Below are 14,802 nucleotides of genomic sequence, written 5' to 3' on the forward strand. Positions count from 1 at the left end.
TTTCCCTTCCCCAGTCATGGTTTTCCCGGATTAATTATCCTTAATTAAGGCCGGTCGTGACAGAGTGGTATCAGAGCAGTTCGTTTGCTCTGAGCCTATGAGTTTATTTAAGCCAAAGTTAGAATGGATCACTAAAGTGTCTAGAGTTCAATCGACAAAGCTCAGCACTTCATCGCATCACACTCAACGAAGCAGAATGGTATGCTCTTCCAAGTTTTGAGTTAATGTTTACAAAAAGTGAGAATTATTGTAATAGCAAAGAGTGTAACTGTCAATAGCCATGTTATGTTGTTCGAATGAAATGATTTACGTAAATGCGATTAAGTATGCCTATGGAATGAATCCCTATGAACATAGAGCTATTAAGATATGAGATCACCACTACTACAGAACATAGAAGAAATTCGACTGTATCTTTGGTGGTTATAGTGAAGGCAGCAAGATACGTGATACGTATAGATTAATTTTTTTTTTTAGCTCATGATTTTATAGCCGCTATGAATCCCCATGACTTATGCTTAAGTATCCAATTTAGATGATGTGATATTATATGCTTAAGAATTTCTATGACTCATGGATTTGAGATGTTAAGGACCCTTAAAGCTTACTACATCAATGTTGTCATTGGAGTTATGACTTGTTTACAAGTTATAATAAGTTGACCTTTACAAGAATACTTTTGAGGCTTGTATTAGATTATGCTAGAGTGTACTAATTGACACATCTTTGCTACCAGAATGCCGCCTAAGAGAGGACGCCCTGCGAGAAACAATAACAATCGCAGAAACCGTAATGCTGTACCAGAAGAACCACAAAATGCTCGAGGACATAATCCATCCCCTCCGCCCCCGACTAGGAGAGTTGAAGAACTCTTTTTAAGGCAAAACCCACCTACGTTTGACGGAACGAGTGAACCGGCTGAAGCTGAGATTTGGGTGCGTGCAATGGAACGCATTTTCAACTTTCTACGTTGTACTGATGAGGAGCGCCTATCTTACGTCTCATTCCAGCTAACAGGATCAGCTGACTTCTGGTGGGAAGCACGACGAAAAATTCTGACACCTGAACAATGGGCAAGTTATACTTGGGAAGATTTTAAGACAGGATTATATGATAAATATATTCCGAAAAGCTATAGGAAGAAGAAAGAAGCTGAGTTCTACGAGTTGAAGCAAGGAAAGAAATCTGTGGTTGAATACGACAAGGAATTCTGCAACCTGTCTAGGTTTGCTCCACAACAAGTGGACACAGATGAGAAGATGGCAGAGAAATTTTGTGCCGGTCTGCGACACGAAATTAGGATGGCTCTAGCAAGCCACGGAGGACTCACATACACGGAGTCTTTGAACAGGGCACTTGACATTGAAGCTGCAATGCCGTCAGACAAGTCAGCCCCACCATTGATCTCGACGCCAAATGACTCACCAGCAGCGTCGCATACTCTCAAAGGGAAGCGCAAGTGGGACAACAATGAAGACAATATCAATCCGATTAATAAGCGAGTATGGCAAGAATATGAACGGGCTGAACAGTTTATTCAACCAAGGTACGAGGCACGAACTAACCTCGAGTCAACTGGGGGTAGCCAAAGTCAGAGAAGAATTTCACCTTGCCCAAATTGTGGTAAGATGCATAGGGGTATCTGTCGAGCTGGAACTAACGGTTGTCACAATTGTGGCCAAAAAGGTCACTACTCCACGCAATGCCCCAACAGACAACGAGGTTCAGCAATTGGGAACACCCGCACCCCCTTGCCAGCAATACATGGACACTTGCGAAATCAGTCTCAATCACATCAGTGAAAATCTTATAGAGACACCGCAGACAAGAGAAGCTACGCGGGAACTTGAAGACAAGATGAAGGAAAAATACCCCGAACTGTTTTAGCAGAGATATGCAAATTTCGGGACGAAATTTTTGTTAAGAGGGGTAGTATGTAGTAGCCCGCTCTTTTATTTATGATTAAAACTAGTAAATGCAATTTTTTTTTAATGAATCCAGTTTATGGTCCTGATTTTTTTTTTTCAGAAACAGAGTTATTATTTTAGCTTTATATATATTTTTTTTTTACGTATGAGAAAAACGCGACGAGGATTATTGAGCCATTCAATAATCTATTATCCAGTTTGATAACTGACTTAGCAAAGTCAAGTGATTAATTTATATGCGATAGAAATATTATTTCTATTATTTACTAGAAGTCGAGAAATTATTCCGACTGCAACGCAGATTAAATATACGGATTTAATCTAGATATTAAATGGCTTGTGAAGTGAATTAAATCTACTTATTTAATTTATACATGAATAATGAGCATAAGCCAATATTTGATTGCAAACACGCGATTAAATAGTAGATGCACTGAGTAACCAAGACACAAAGATTTATTATTATTTACAATTAGAACTTCAACCACCACTATCAATCAATGCAGTAATTGATTTTTTTTCTGAGTACAAGAAGAAATCTTTGCATATAAGCTCACCACTGGCAGCAAGAGTGACGCAGTACATTTGGGTAAAAAAATAAAACTCTCGAATTTGCTGGCTTTAGGAGGAAGATCATGCTTAAGACAATCATCTTCCACTATCTAATTATTTATCAACCACTACCTCCACTTAACAAAAATGAGACCTACGCACTAGCCTGCACCACCACCCTTTTTCTCCACCAAACTTTCCACTTACTTCATTCCTTCTCTCATACACCAAGCACCAGAAAGGGAGATGAAGTTCCTGCTGCCAACTGCCAAGTATCGAGAGTTTCTTCTCCATTGAATTCATTATCAACAACAGCAGCTACCAACACAAAATACTCAAGGTAATTTGATATCCCAAATATTCAACTCAGTTTGCATCCATATCTAGCATATCACAGTTCATCTACATCAAATAGCCTAGATATTTCGTACAATAGAAAGTATAAACTTCACAAACAGGCTGCACTCTAGAACAACAAGCATATGAGTTTATGCAAAACAAAGAAAGAATACACCTTAGCTCATAATCCAACACAGGGCTCATTGACGAGCATATAACAACGCTGTTATTCATTTAGCACAGTAGCAAAATTTCCACGGCTTATAAACGGAATTAGGAAAAACCACAACCCCTCGTATTAAACTTTCACATCATAAGCAAATGAATCAAGATACAATAGTAGAATGAAATTAGAGAACTTAGCTTAAGAAATAGGGCCGATTGCCCTGCTCTGAATCGGGATTTAACGGCGCCGAGGAGTAGGCGAGGCGACACCCTTCGCCGGGAACAGCGACAGCAACGGCGAAGCCGGCCTTCCAGTAGCAGCAGCGGCGGTGGCGTGGCACAAATCGAACCCCGTCGACCCCGGAGAACAACGAAGGCGGACTTTACCTGGTCGCCGGAGGAACGCGAAGGAGATGGCGGCGATTCGTGGAGGAGAACGAAACCGGCAGTCAGTTGCCGGATTTACAGAGCCACGGCGACCAGCCATCAGATTCTGATGGAGACGCGGTGCAGCGGCGACCTGGTATTTGACGATTAGGGCTCGCCCTTCCACTCTCTTCTTCCCGAACACGGATTTGAGGCCGAGACACCAAGTTTGGAGGGGGAACGACAACTAGCGGTCGCCGGACTTACAGAAACGGCGGAGGATTCGATCTCAGGGAAAGCTAGGGCTCCTCCTCTCAGTCGAGTTTGAGAGGTAAATCGAGAGAGAGGAGATGAGGGAGCAGACCGACGTCGGGGTTCTGAGCAACGCTGGCCTCGCCGGCGGCTGGAATGGTCAGAGTACGGAGCGGCGACGGCAGATCTGCGGGAGACAGATCGGGTGAGAAATTGAGAGAGGGAAGTAGATGGAGAGAGAGAGAAATGGACCAGGGGCGATGTCCTCGGCTGGCCGTCGTTCTCGCCGGAGCCGTTCGCGGCGGAGCTCGCGTAGAGCGGGCGAGAGAGAGAGAGATGTCTTGAGCGGCGACTGTTTGAAAAAGAATAGATAGAGAAAGGCGTGAATTGCTTGAGAGAGAGTGGAGCGTGTTCTGCTGGGAGAAGAAGAGAGAACCGACTTGGAGGAAAAGAAATTGGGCTTTAGTTAATTAATTGAAGTTGGGCCTCTTTTGTTAATTCAATTGGGCTTTTAGCATTTATTTACATTGGGCCGGGTTATTTCTTTATTTTGGGCCGAGTCTTGGGCCGATTTTTAATAAGTGATGGGCCGATTTTTTAAATGGAATTTGGGCCTCATCATTTATTTTAATTGGGCTTTTATCTTTTGAAAGATTGAGCTTGTGTTTAAATGGTATTGGGCTTTGGCTATGGGCCGATTTTATTAAAGTCTTTGGACCGATTTTATTAAAGTCTTTGGGCCCTGATTTAAATTGAAACATTGGGCTTATGTTTTTTTTAAAGAAATGGGCTATCTTATTATTTAACTGGGCTGGAGTTCAAAGAAAAATGGATACTTATTAATTAGACTATTTATTTAGTTTAATTAATTATTTTTCTCAAAAGATGATTTACATAATAATAATATTGTATTATTATTATGTGCATATTTTAAGTAAATTACTTATTATATGCTAAGCATGACATGAAATTGCATTTTTACTTGCAATAAAGTATTTAATTGGTTTTAATTATAAATCCAATTATTAAAGAAAGACGAGTAAGAATATTGTTGGTGTTCTTAACTCAAGAGAAATGTTTTCAATTATTTATTTAATTTTGAAAAGCCCGATAATTTCTACGAGGTCACACCTCGATTAAAGCCGAGTTAGTTCTTTTATTACGAACGAGTACAAAGGCGAGATTTATTTCACGACTAGAATATTCCGATGAGGAAGGAAGAATCACAGCTTTATTCGACCACGTTATACGAGAATTAGTTAAATCTATTAACGTGGATTAATAGTAGAATTCCCGATTATCGCTCAGAAAATTAGTACATGCATAACAGATTCATGCATAGTTAAATTACGCTTTCTCATTTATTAAGAATTTTTCTCGAGGCAATGTCTTATTTTATATTCTCGTGATTAAGGTCAAGCGCGAGAGTAAGAACTACACAAGGAGTTAGAGTACCTTAGCAAAACTTTGCTATCAGGTGGGCAATTTCTTACGCGTAAATAAAATGCTATGCATGTGTTATGCTTTAAAATGCAAATTGGATCTTCAAGTGTGATATGCTTTATTATGCTTTACGCTAAATGATTTACGCTTGATTACGCTTGATTACGCTTGAATGCTTTACGCTGATAAGTTTATGCCTGTGATTGATGCTTGCGTCTGTTGGGGGAGGCCTCCCTCAACAGTACGATGCCGTGTCCGTTGAGGAGGGCCTTCCTCACGGCGCGATGCCCGTGTCCGCTGAGAGAGGCCTCTCTCGCGGCGCGATGCCAGTATGCCAGTATGCCAGTATGTCAGTATTACAGCGTCTATTGGGGGAGGCCTCCCTCAATAGTACGATGCCGTGACCGCTGAGGGAGGCTCCCCCTCACGGTGCGATGCCCGTGTTCGTTGGGGAAGGCCTTCTCCACGACACGATGCTTGTTTATGATTGTTAATGATGAAGAATGCGCTCATGCTGTTTATGAATATGGAAATGTTTAATGAGCAAAGGATTTGAAAGAAACTTATGCCTCTTATGCGAAGTTGTGTTTTGTTGTTGATATTATGTTATATGCTTGGCACTGCCCACTGAGTACTCTTGTACTCAGCCCTTCGTATGTTTATGTTTGTGCAGGTTGAGCTGTGATGGGCGATGAAGTGTTGTTGCTGAGTAGAGTTTTTGTCGAATTTAAAGTAGGCTCAGAAAGGATACATGTCTTCATACATGTATCTCAGTTATGCATTCCGCTGTAAACACTGATTATTTCAGTTACACCTTCCGTTGCAAACTCTGATAATGTTTTAGCCAAGCCCCTAAAAATGCCTTTTTCCTTTTAAGGAATATAACGCGTATACAAGTTCTTTGAGTACCCTTTTTATGCGAACTATGCATTTTCCCTTTTTAAGGAATATTTCACGCGTATTCAAGCTCTTTGAGTATTCTTTTATGCACCCCTTTCTAAACCCGCTTCTTATTTTCCCTTCCCCAGTCATGGTTTTCCCGGATTAATTATCCTTAATTAAGGCCGGTCGTGACACGCCGAGAAAGAAATTTCACGGTAAGATCACAATTGTCAAAGGATGTAAATTTCAACGATCAAATCTTCAAAAGTTGCAACTCCAGGTACCAAAATTTCCACCATTTTGATTCTGTTGTCTGCAGAAACTCCTCTATAAATTGAGGAGAGTTCTGCAGAAGGAAGAAATGCAGCGAGCAAGAGAGAGTTTGAGATTTGTTTTTTTTTTTACTTGCAAGAGCTCAAGTAAGCTCCCTTCGCCGGGCCATTTCTTCGTCGACCGGCCACTAGGCTCTGAACCGAGAACGTGTACTCGTTCCTCCATCTTTAGGCTACCAAACCCAACAATCGAAAGGCCGAAACCTTCTCTATATTTTCCCGACCAAAGGCCACAATATCCTTCGGAGGCCAACGTCGAATTCCCGACTTAGCCACCGGCCAACTTACGGCCTTCGTTTCTCACTATCCTTACGACGAAAAAGAATCGAGAAACCACCGTTGTGTAGCCTGATCTATCTCGCACGAGGAAAACTAAGTCGTAGACCTTCGCGGCTAAACCCCATCGCGGAACGACGACCAGAAAAAAAACCCCGGCGAACAACTTCCATTAGTGCTCACTTGGACAAGGGTAAGTTGACGCCCTTATTTCGATGCCTTCCCGTTTCTATTATATTATGAGAAATTTCTGGGGTATAGATGGGAGTGTGATAAATATTCGTACAAAGTTTCATATCATTTGAACTTCGTTTACTACCCTTTTAAAATTCGAGAAGTCTACTGCCCGTATCTGCTAAAACTGTCGTGAGGCAGATGATTAAGTTAATTATTTCAGTAACCATATGTTGATATTTAGCTCTCAAATTTTTATTCTATGAAGATATATGTGTTAGCTATCTACATATAAAATTTGAGCTCATTCAGGTAACGTTTGCTATTTTTCAAAAATCTGGACTTTCAGTTGGCAGAAACTGCCGAATCTGGTAGGCGATGGGAAAATCGCTATATCTATTAAACTACTTGGAGTTTTTCAACATACTTTTTTTTCAATTAAACTAGACTCAAAGAGGTTTCTATTGATATAAAATTCGACTCCATACGAGTTCGGAGTAAAAGCAGTTTATTAGTTGAAGTTGAATCTATACAGTTTTGTTGAGATTGAAATGTTTCTAAATAATTCTTATTAAGGATTTTAAAGTTTTATTGTTGATAAAATATCACTTTTAGTTTATAAATGAGCTATTGAGATATATAAATATTATGAGAAAGATTTCATGAGAACTTGTTGGTAAAATTATATTAGATGGAATAGTTGATAAATGAAATATTAAAGATTTATTAATCAAATGGTTAAAATATTAAAATTATTAGATCTTCTCGAAAATTTCTTTTATAGTTAACTCCTTTTATTATTTTAAAATATTTTTACAAATGTTCCTAAAATCTCACAATGAAATTTTCATCAGGAATTAATATTTAGAATTTATTAATGACTTATTAGTTCTTTTAATAGTAGCAATATATATATATATTGATTGGCATTATTAAATGGGGAAAAGGAAAATATTTTATAAATTATTCTTTATTTATAATGGATAAATAAAGGAATAATATAAAATGGGCTTTCCTACATCCTCAAAGGTACATGAAGTATTTCGATAAAAGAAGAACGATTGTATATGAGTTAGATACAGTCGTTTAAGGAAATATGGGTAGTTAGAGAAATGAGTGAATAGTGATTCACTGCATTTGTTGTTATCTTTCCTATTATTCACTCGAACACATGTTTCGTGTTATCAAAGGTTCAAATAAACAAAAGCGCCTGAGTAACCTATCGCGCTAAGGAAAGAGAATCATTGTCTTAAGTAGCAAAACACTGCAATCAGGTAGGCATTACTTTCATATATATCAAATGAGTTTAAATGTTACGTTCAAGCAAGTTATTTCATGACTAAATTAATTGAAGTTATTTCAAATATTGTCTTGCCATAAAATATTTCAATTTCAGTATGATATCTATCTGATGTTACTTTTATCATGTAATCGAATTCGGGTCTTGAGCAGTTGATAGCTATCCTGCCAGGGCTAGTGTACACCAGTGACCGTGAGTCATCTAGCGGGTTGGCCGGTCAAGTGACCGTGAGAGGTGGCCACCTCTCCGGCACACAGTTCCAGATATGATAGATTACAAGAGAACTTAGACTGCAGTCGAACTTTAGAATCACAAATGAATTTAGTATGCTTAGGGCCTTTTTAAGTAAAAACCCTTGGTTATACTATTGAAATGGCATGACAATTTACATTTATTATGTATGTATATGATTTTCGGCATATGTCTACTGAGTACTTTGTACTCAGCCCTGCATGTATTTCTAAATGTGCAGGTTGAGCAGTGATGAGTGATGATGGGGTGTCGTGCGGAGCTTTGTCATATTTACTAAATAAACTCTTGGCGATACATGTCTTCATACATGTATCACGTTCTCATTTCCGCTGCGAACACTCAGTTATGATGCAGTTTATCCTATTATGTTGGATTGTCAAATCAAGTTATTGTATAAACACTTAAATCGGATACTCATGACCGATTACTCGTTATTATCTATATATATATGTGTGACTTATTCTCATATGATGTCTAAATCTTAATTTAATTCATTTATAATTATTTATCACCCCTTTCTGTCCCCTCTCCTAATTTCCCTTCCCTAGTCACGGTTTCCCGGCTTACCTATCCTTAGTTAAGTCCGGTCGTGACAGAATGGTATCAGAGCAGTTCGTTTGCTCTGAACCCAAGAGTTATCCCAAAATTTATTCTTTACTGAATACTAGTGTTAGAAAGGTCAGTTGACAAAAGCTCAGCACCTCATCACAACATCCTGCTCAACAGAGAAACAGAGGTAAATATTTATTAAATGTTGAGAAAGTTGTATTTTCAAATGTTTGTACAAGTGCTTAAATCTCATGCTATATGATTGAGTAGATTCCTTGATGAACTTAGATGCGTTAGAAATGTTTGATCACTCTTACAAAGAACATAGAAGCAAAACATATACATGAGTTTAGTTATCATTCATTACAGTTGAAATGAAAAAAATAGAAGAAAGAAAATCAGGCGTCACTCGAGGATGTATAAAGATAGAGACATGACGGAGCGTGTCACTCATGATGATACGGGCATAGTTCGAATTGTTCAAACATATCAACTATTGCCTTACCCAATAAAATTATTTATTATATAGCTCGTAGTGACAAAAGTGCATTGAATGATTTACTATTTGTGCAATGAGTTGAATCTCTTTCAACCCTTAAAATTTCAATACATATGTAAGTATTGGGATTATGACTGCACGATCTAGGACTTGTGAATTATTAATTATGCATAAGTCAGAGATTAAGACCAATATTACTTATGATATGATCACGACTTGTGTTGTTAATACATGAGAGTAATTAGAAACCTACTGCTATAATAACTTATTATGAGTTTAATTATAGAACGTCATTCTTTCAAAGATGGCAAGAACACGACGCACCGCTAGAAAGCAAATGACGAGGCGACCAAGTCCTGAAAGTATCCTCAGGGAATACCGAACCTACACACGTTGTTGGAGAGATGACCTAGGAGAGTTCCTCGCCCATTATTATCGACTGTGGAAAGCTGCACATCCCCATGGAGCCACTGGTTATGACGGGATCATGCGCTTGATCTTATTACTTCCACCAGACTGGCAAGGATGGGCTACAGAGCTCGCAGGTGACTACGTACACACTGCAGAAGAGTCGTTTGATCCAGAAGGCGATTTTCCACGGTTCATCGCAGCAATTCACTACACCTATGATGCCTTTGGTAGAGCATTCAGGGGACCATATATGAGGCCAGGAGACCTTGCTCCTGTTGGAGTTCGTCCGGAAGAAAGGACCCCACTTATGCCTACTCAGGCTCCTATAACAGCAGATCCACCCATCCCAGTGCAGAGTGTTTCCCCACAACTGTCTGTTCTCGGTCGTCGATGCCGAAACGACTTCGAGGCCGGGACATCACGTCCAAAAACCCAAAGGAAAGAGACGCCACCACCCCAATCACCAGTCGGTACACCCCCGATACAGCCACCTCCACCAGGGGAAGAGGACCCCATTTACAGTGCGGCCATGAAACAATTAGAAGAAGTCTTGCGTCAAGCACGCGAACTTATTGATAAGGGCAAAGCCCTGGCAGGCACTGACAACGATGAAGGTGAGATCTTGCGCCAGGCACTCAAGACTGCTGAAAAAGGGAAAACTCCAGCCCATGATGACACTGGGGGAAGTAGGAAGAAAACTCCAGGCAAGACGAGTTGGAAGCCACTACCTGCTCAGCCTCTTTCCCTTAAGAAGGGTACTACGACCTCCGATGCAGGAACGCCCTGCAAGGATGTGGTGAAAATCCGACTTCTCGGTGGTCGTGTTCAGCTCGGGGCAGAGGGTGAGGAAACGGAGGACTACTACCTGGATATCGACTCCGAAGAGGATCCGGAGGAAGACCCAGAAGAGGATCCGGAGGAAGACCCAGAAGAGGATCCGAAGAAGGGCAAGTCTGCTAGCTCCCATGGATCGATAGTCTAGGGCAGTTGTATTTGCTTGTATGATGTATCTCGAACTCGTGGGTTGTAATATTCATCTATCTAGGAAGTTGTTACTACAGGAACGGTAACTACCTATGGACCGTTCTATAACTCCATATTATTCGAAGAGGCCTCTAGGAGGCAGAATCTTTAAGTACTTATATATAAATTCACGCCTTCAGTAAATTCGTGTGTTAAGTACTTATTATATTTCGTTGATTTAAAAGTTTTGCATACAATATAGCTAGTACAAGGAATTGAAGAAGCAATGAACGAGTGTTAGAATACATCTACCATGTACTAATAAACATATTATATTGACTTATCAGAATGCCACCAAAGAGAGGACGTCCAAGAGGTGGGAGAAGAATCCCACAAAATGATGAAAGAGGTCCAGAACCAGGGCCAGAACCAGAAATAGCTCCACAACCAATACGGCCAGAACGTAGAATAGAGGAATTGTTTTTACGTCAAAACCCACCTGTATTCAGCGGTACAGGAGATCCAGCTGAGGCTGAAACTTGGGTGCGTGCAATCGAACGCATCTTCAACTTTCTGCGCTGCACCGACCAGGAACGTTTAACCTGTGTATCTTTCCAACTGACGGGATCGGCTGACTTCTGGTGGGAAGCCAGAATGAAGACAATGACAGCTGATCAACTAGAAAACCTCACCTGGGAGCAGTTCAAGATTGGGATATATGATAAATATATACCCAAAAGTTACCGAAAGAAGAAAGAGATGGAATTCTATAACCTGAAACAGGGGAGGATGACGGTTACACAGTATGATAGGATGTTTTGCGACATGTCCAGATATGCCCCAGAACTAGTTGATACAGACGAGAAAATGGCTGAAAAATTTTGTGCCGGTCTGAGGCATGAAATCAGGATGGCTTTGGCTAGTCATGGAGGGTTGTCGTATACTGAATCCCTCAGTAGAGCTCTAGACATTGAGGCAGCAATGCCATGGGAAAGACCAGTGGCAACACCTATGCCACCACCCCCACAAGCCCAATCCCAGAACTACAAAGGGAAACGAAAATGGGAAGGCAATTACAATGGCCAAACTGAGAAGAAACCATGGCAGGGACAACCACCCCAGCAACAGGGCTTTGGAAGGCAAGTTGCTCCTAATCAGGCGGGGAACAACCAACAGAAAACTTCACCCTGCCCAAAGTGCAACAAAAACCATGGTGGAATCTGCAAGGCTGGCAGTGATAGTTGTTACATCTGTAACCAAAAGGGGCATTATGCAAATCGTTGCCCAAATAAGCAACACGGGATGAGCTTAAGGCCAAACCCACCATTCCAAGCCCCACATCTGAGAGCTATCCAAGCGCTACCCCAGCCACGTCATCTGCAATTGCCGCAGCCTCAACAATCACATCAACCACAGCTGCCACAACCACAGCCACGTCAGCAGCAACAAAAGATGCAACCGTATCACGCAAGAGCCTATGCTATCAAACAGAACCAGCCCGAGAAAAACCAGGGAAACCTGGCAGGTATGGGCATGCTACTCAACACACCTGTTGTACTTCTGTTTGATACGGGTGCTTCACATTCTTTCATTGCAAGTGCATGTGTGGACACCCTAGGACTCAAAATAGAAAGATCTAATCAGGACATGAGTATCTCTTCACCAATAGGAGGAACAATGACAGTAACGCATGTTTGCTCGAACTTAGAATTGAACATAGGATCACTAGAGGTCATAGCAAACAACGTATATGTTATACCGATGTCGGACGTTGATATAATCCTAGGAATGGATTGGCTAGCTGAAAACTACGCTACAATCTTATGCAAGGAGCGGAAAATCTCTTTCAAATTTCCAGAAAAAAATGCTTGGGAATTTCACGGGACAAGAATGGGTAGGAGAATACCAATTATATCCACCCTACAAGCAAGAAAGATGATGAATAAGAAGGACTCTCAGGCATTCCTCGTGTACCTAAACGGGAAAGCTGAGACAAAAAGAGCAATTGAAGATGTGGATATCGTACGAGAATTCCGTGATGTGTTTCCAGAAGACTTGCCAGGATTGCCACCTAATAGGCAAGTGGAATTTACCATAGACTTAGAACCGGGAGCGGCGCCAGTATCAAAGGCACCGTATAGGATGGCTCCAAAAGAATTGGAGGAACTAAAAATTCAATTGCAGGAACTACTGGACCTAGGTTTCATCAGACCTAGTGTATCCCCATGGGGAGCACCAGTTTTGTTTGTCAAAAAGAAAGATGGCACCTTGAGAATGTGCATTGACTATAGAGAGCTGAACAAGCTAACACTCAAGAACAAATATCCTTTGCCAAGGATAGAGGATTTGTTTGACCAACTTAGGGGTGCGAGTGTATTTTCAAAAATCGACTTGAGATCTGGCTATCATCAACTGAAGGTCAGACAAGAAGATATACCCAAAACAGCTTTTCGAACAAGGTATGGCCACTACGAGTTCGTAGTTATGCCATTCGGGCTAACAAATGCACCAGCTGTATTCATGGATCTCATGAATAGGGTTTTTCACCCCTACTTGGACAAGTTCGTCTTAGTGTTCATAGATGACGTCCTCATCTACTCCAAAAATGAAGAAGAACATAAAGAGCATTTGAGGACCACTCTACAAACGCTAAGGAATGAACGACTCTACGCCAAATTCAGCAAATGCGAGTTTTGGCTGAGAGAAGTCACATTTTTAGGACACATCGTATCATCAGAAGGAATCAAGGTAGATCCTGCTAAAGTGGAAGCAGTACAAGAATGGAAGTCGCCAACAAATCCAAACGAGATCAGGAGTTTCTTAGGATTGGCTGGCTATTATCGAAGGTTTATTGAAGGATTTTCGAAAATAGCAAGGCCAATGACGCAACTGCTCAAGAAGGGGATCAAGTATACTTGGACGGACGAGTGTGAGGAGAGTTTCCAAAAACTCAAGAAGATGCTAACTACTGCGCCGGTTTTAGCAGTCCCCGAACCAGACAAAGAATATGTAATCTACACGGATGCGTCCAAAAATGGACTAGGTTGCGTGTTGATGCAAGATGGCAAGGTAATAGCATATGCATCACGACAACTTAGACCTCATGAGTTGAATTATCCGACTCATGATCTGGAACTAGCTGCAGTAGTACATGCATTAAAAATCTGGAGACATCACCTATATGGAGTTAGGTGTGAGATTTTTACTGATCACAAAAGTCTGAAATACTTTTTCGAGCAAAAAGATCTAAACATGAGACAAAGGAGATGGCTCGAATTAGTAAAGGACTATGACTGTGGTATTAACTACCACCCAGGCAAGGCTAATGTAGTAGCCGACGCATTAAGCCGAAAAGTCTCGTCAAAATTAGGACATCTTCTCACGAGAGAAGTTGAGCTTATAAAAGAATTTGACAAGATGAAGATAGAAGTGATTAAACCACCTGGAACTATAGCAGGCGTTGTTGAGACAATACCTAGTTTAAGAAAATGGTGCTAGAAGCACAAAGAAAGGATGAGAAGATGGAAAAAATTACGGGAAAAGATAAGATTAGGAGATCTCAAAGATTTCCAAGAAGCACCAGACAATGCCATACTCTTTGAAGGAAGGATATGCATTCCTCAAGATGAAGAACTTAAGAATAAAATCTTGAGCGAAGCCCATGATACCCCTTATACTGCCCACCCGGGAAGTACTAAGATGTATCAAGATCTAAAAGAGAATTTCTGGTGGGAAGGAATGAAACGAGATGTAGCCTCGTTTGTTGAACGATGTCTTGCTTGCCAGCAAGTGAAAGCCTTACACCAAAGGCCTTACGGGGAACTACAAACCCTTGGAGATACCAGAATGGAAATGGGATGATATAGCAATGGACTTCGTCACAGGATTGCCAAGATCCAAGCGAGGTAACACGGCTATATGGGTCATTGTGGACAGACTTACGAAGTGTGCGCACTTTATACCAATCCCAATCACCCATGGATCCGACAAGTTAGCTCAACTTTATGTTAGAGAAATTGTGCGTTTGCACGGAGTGCCAAAGTCAATTACAATCGGACAGAGATTCCAAGTTCACATCCAGATTCTGGATCAGTTTACAAAAAGAACTGGGCACAAGAA

At 40.9% G+C, this 14,802-nt stretch overlaps 2 long non-coding RNA genes across 2 annotated transcripts; one reads left to right on the forward strand and one right to left on the reverse strand.

Moving 5' to 3' along the window:
- The first annotated feature begins 2,263 nt into the window (after window positions 1-2,263).
- LOC130995088 (uncharacterized) lies at window positions 2,264-5,950 on the forward strand. The gene is made up of 3 exons (XR_009092040.1): window positions 2,264-2,820; window positions 5,017-5,079; window positions 5,719-5,950. It is a non-coding gene; the product is annotated as an uncharacterized LOC130995088 (long non-coding RNA).
- LOC130995089 (uncharacterized) lies at window positions 2,367-4,195 on the reverse strand. The gene is made up of 2 exons (XR_009092041.1): window positions 3,855-4,195; window positions 2,367-3,789 (listed from the first exon to the last, which is right to left on the reverse strand). It is a non-coding gene; the product is annotated as an uncharacterized LOC130995089 (long non-coding RNA).
- Window positions 5,951-14,802: the final 8,852 nt, after the last annotated feature.

Source organism: Salvia miltiorrhiza, chromosome 7, assembly GCF_028751815.1.
Source record: "Salvia miltiorrhiza cultivar Shanhuang (shh) chromosome 7, IMPLAD_Smil_shh, whole genome shotgun sequence".
Taxonomy (NCBI): domain Eukaryota; kingdom Viridiplantae; phylum Streptophyta; class Magnoliopsida; order Lamiales; family Lamiaceae; genus Salvia; species Salvia miltiorrhiza.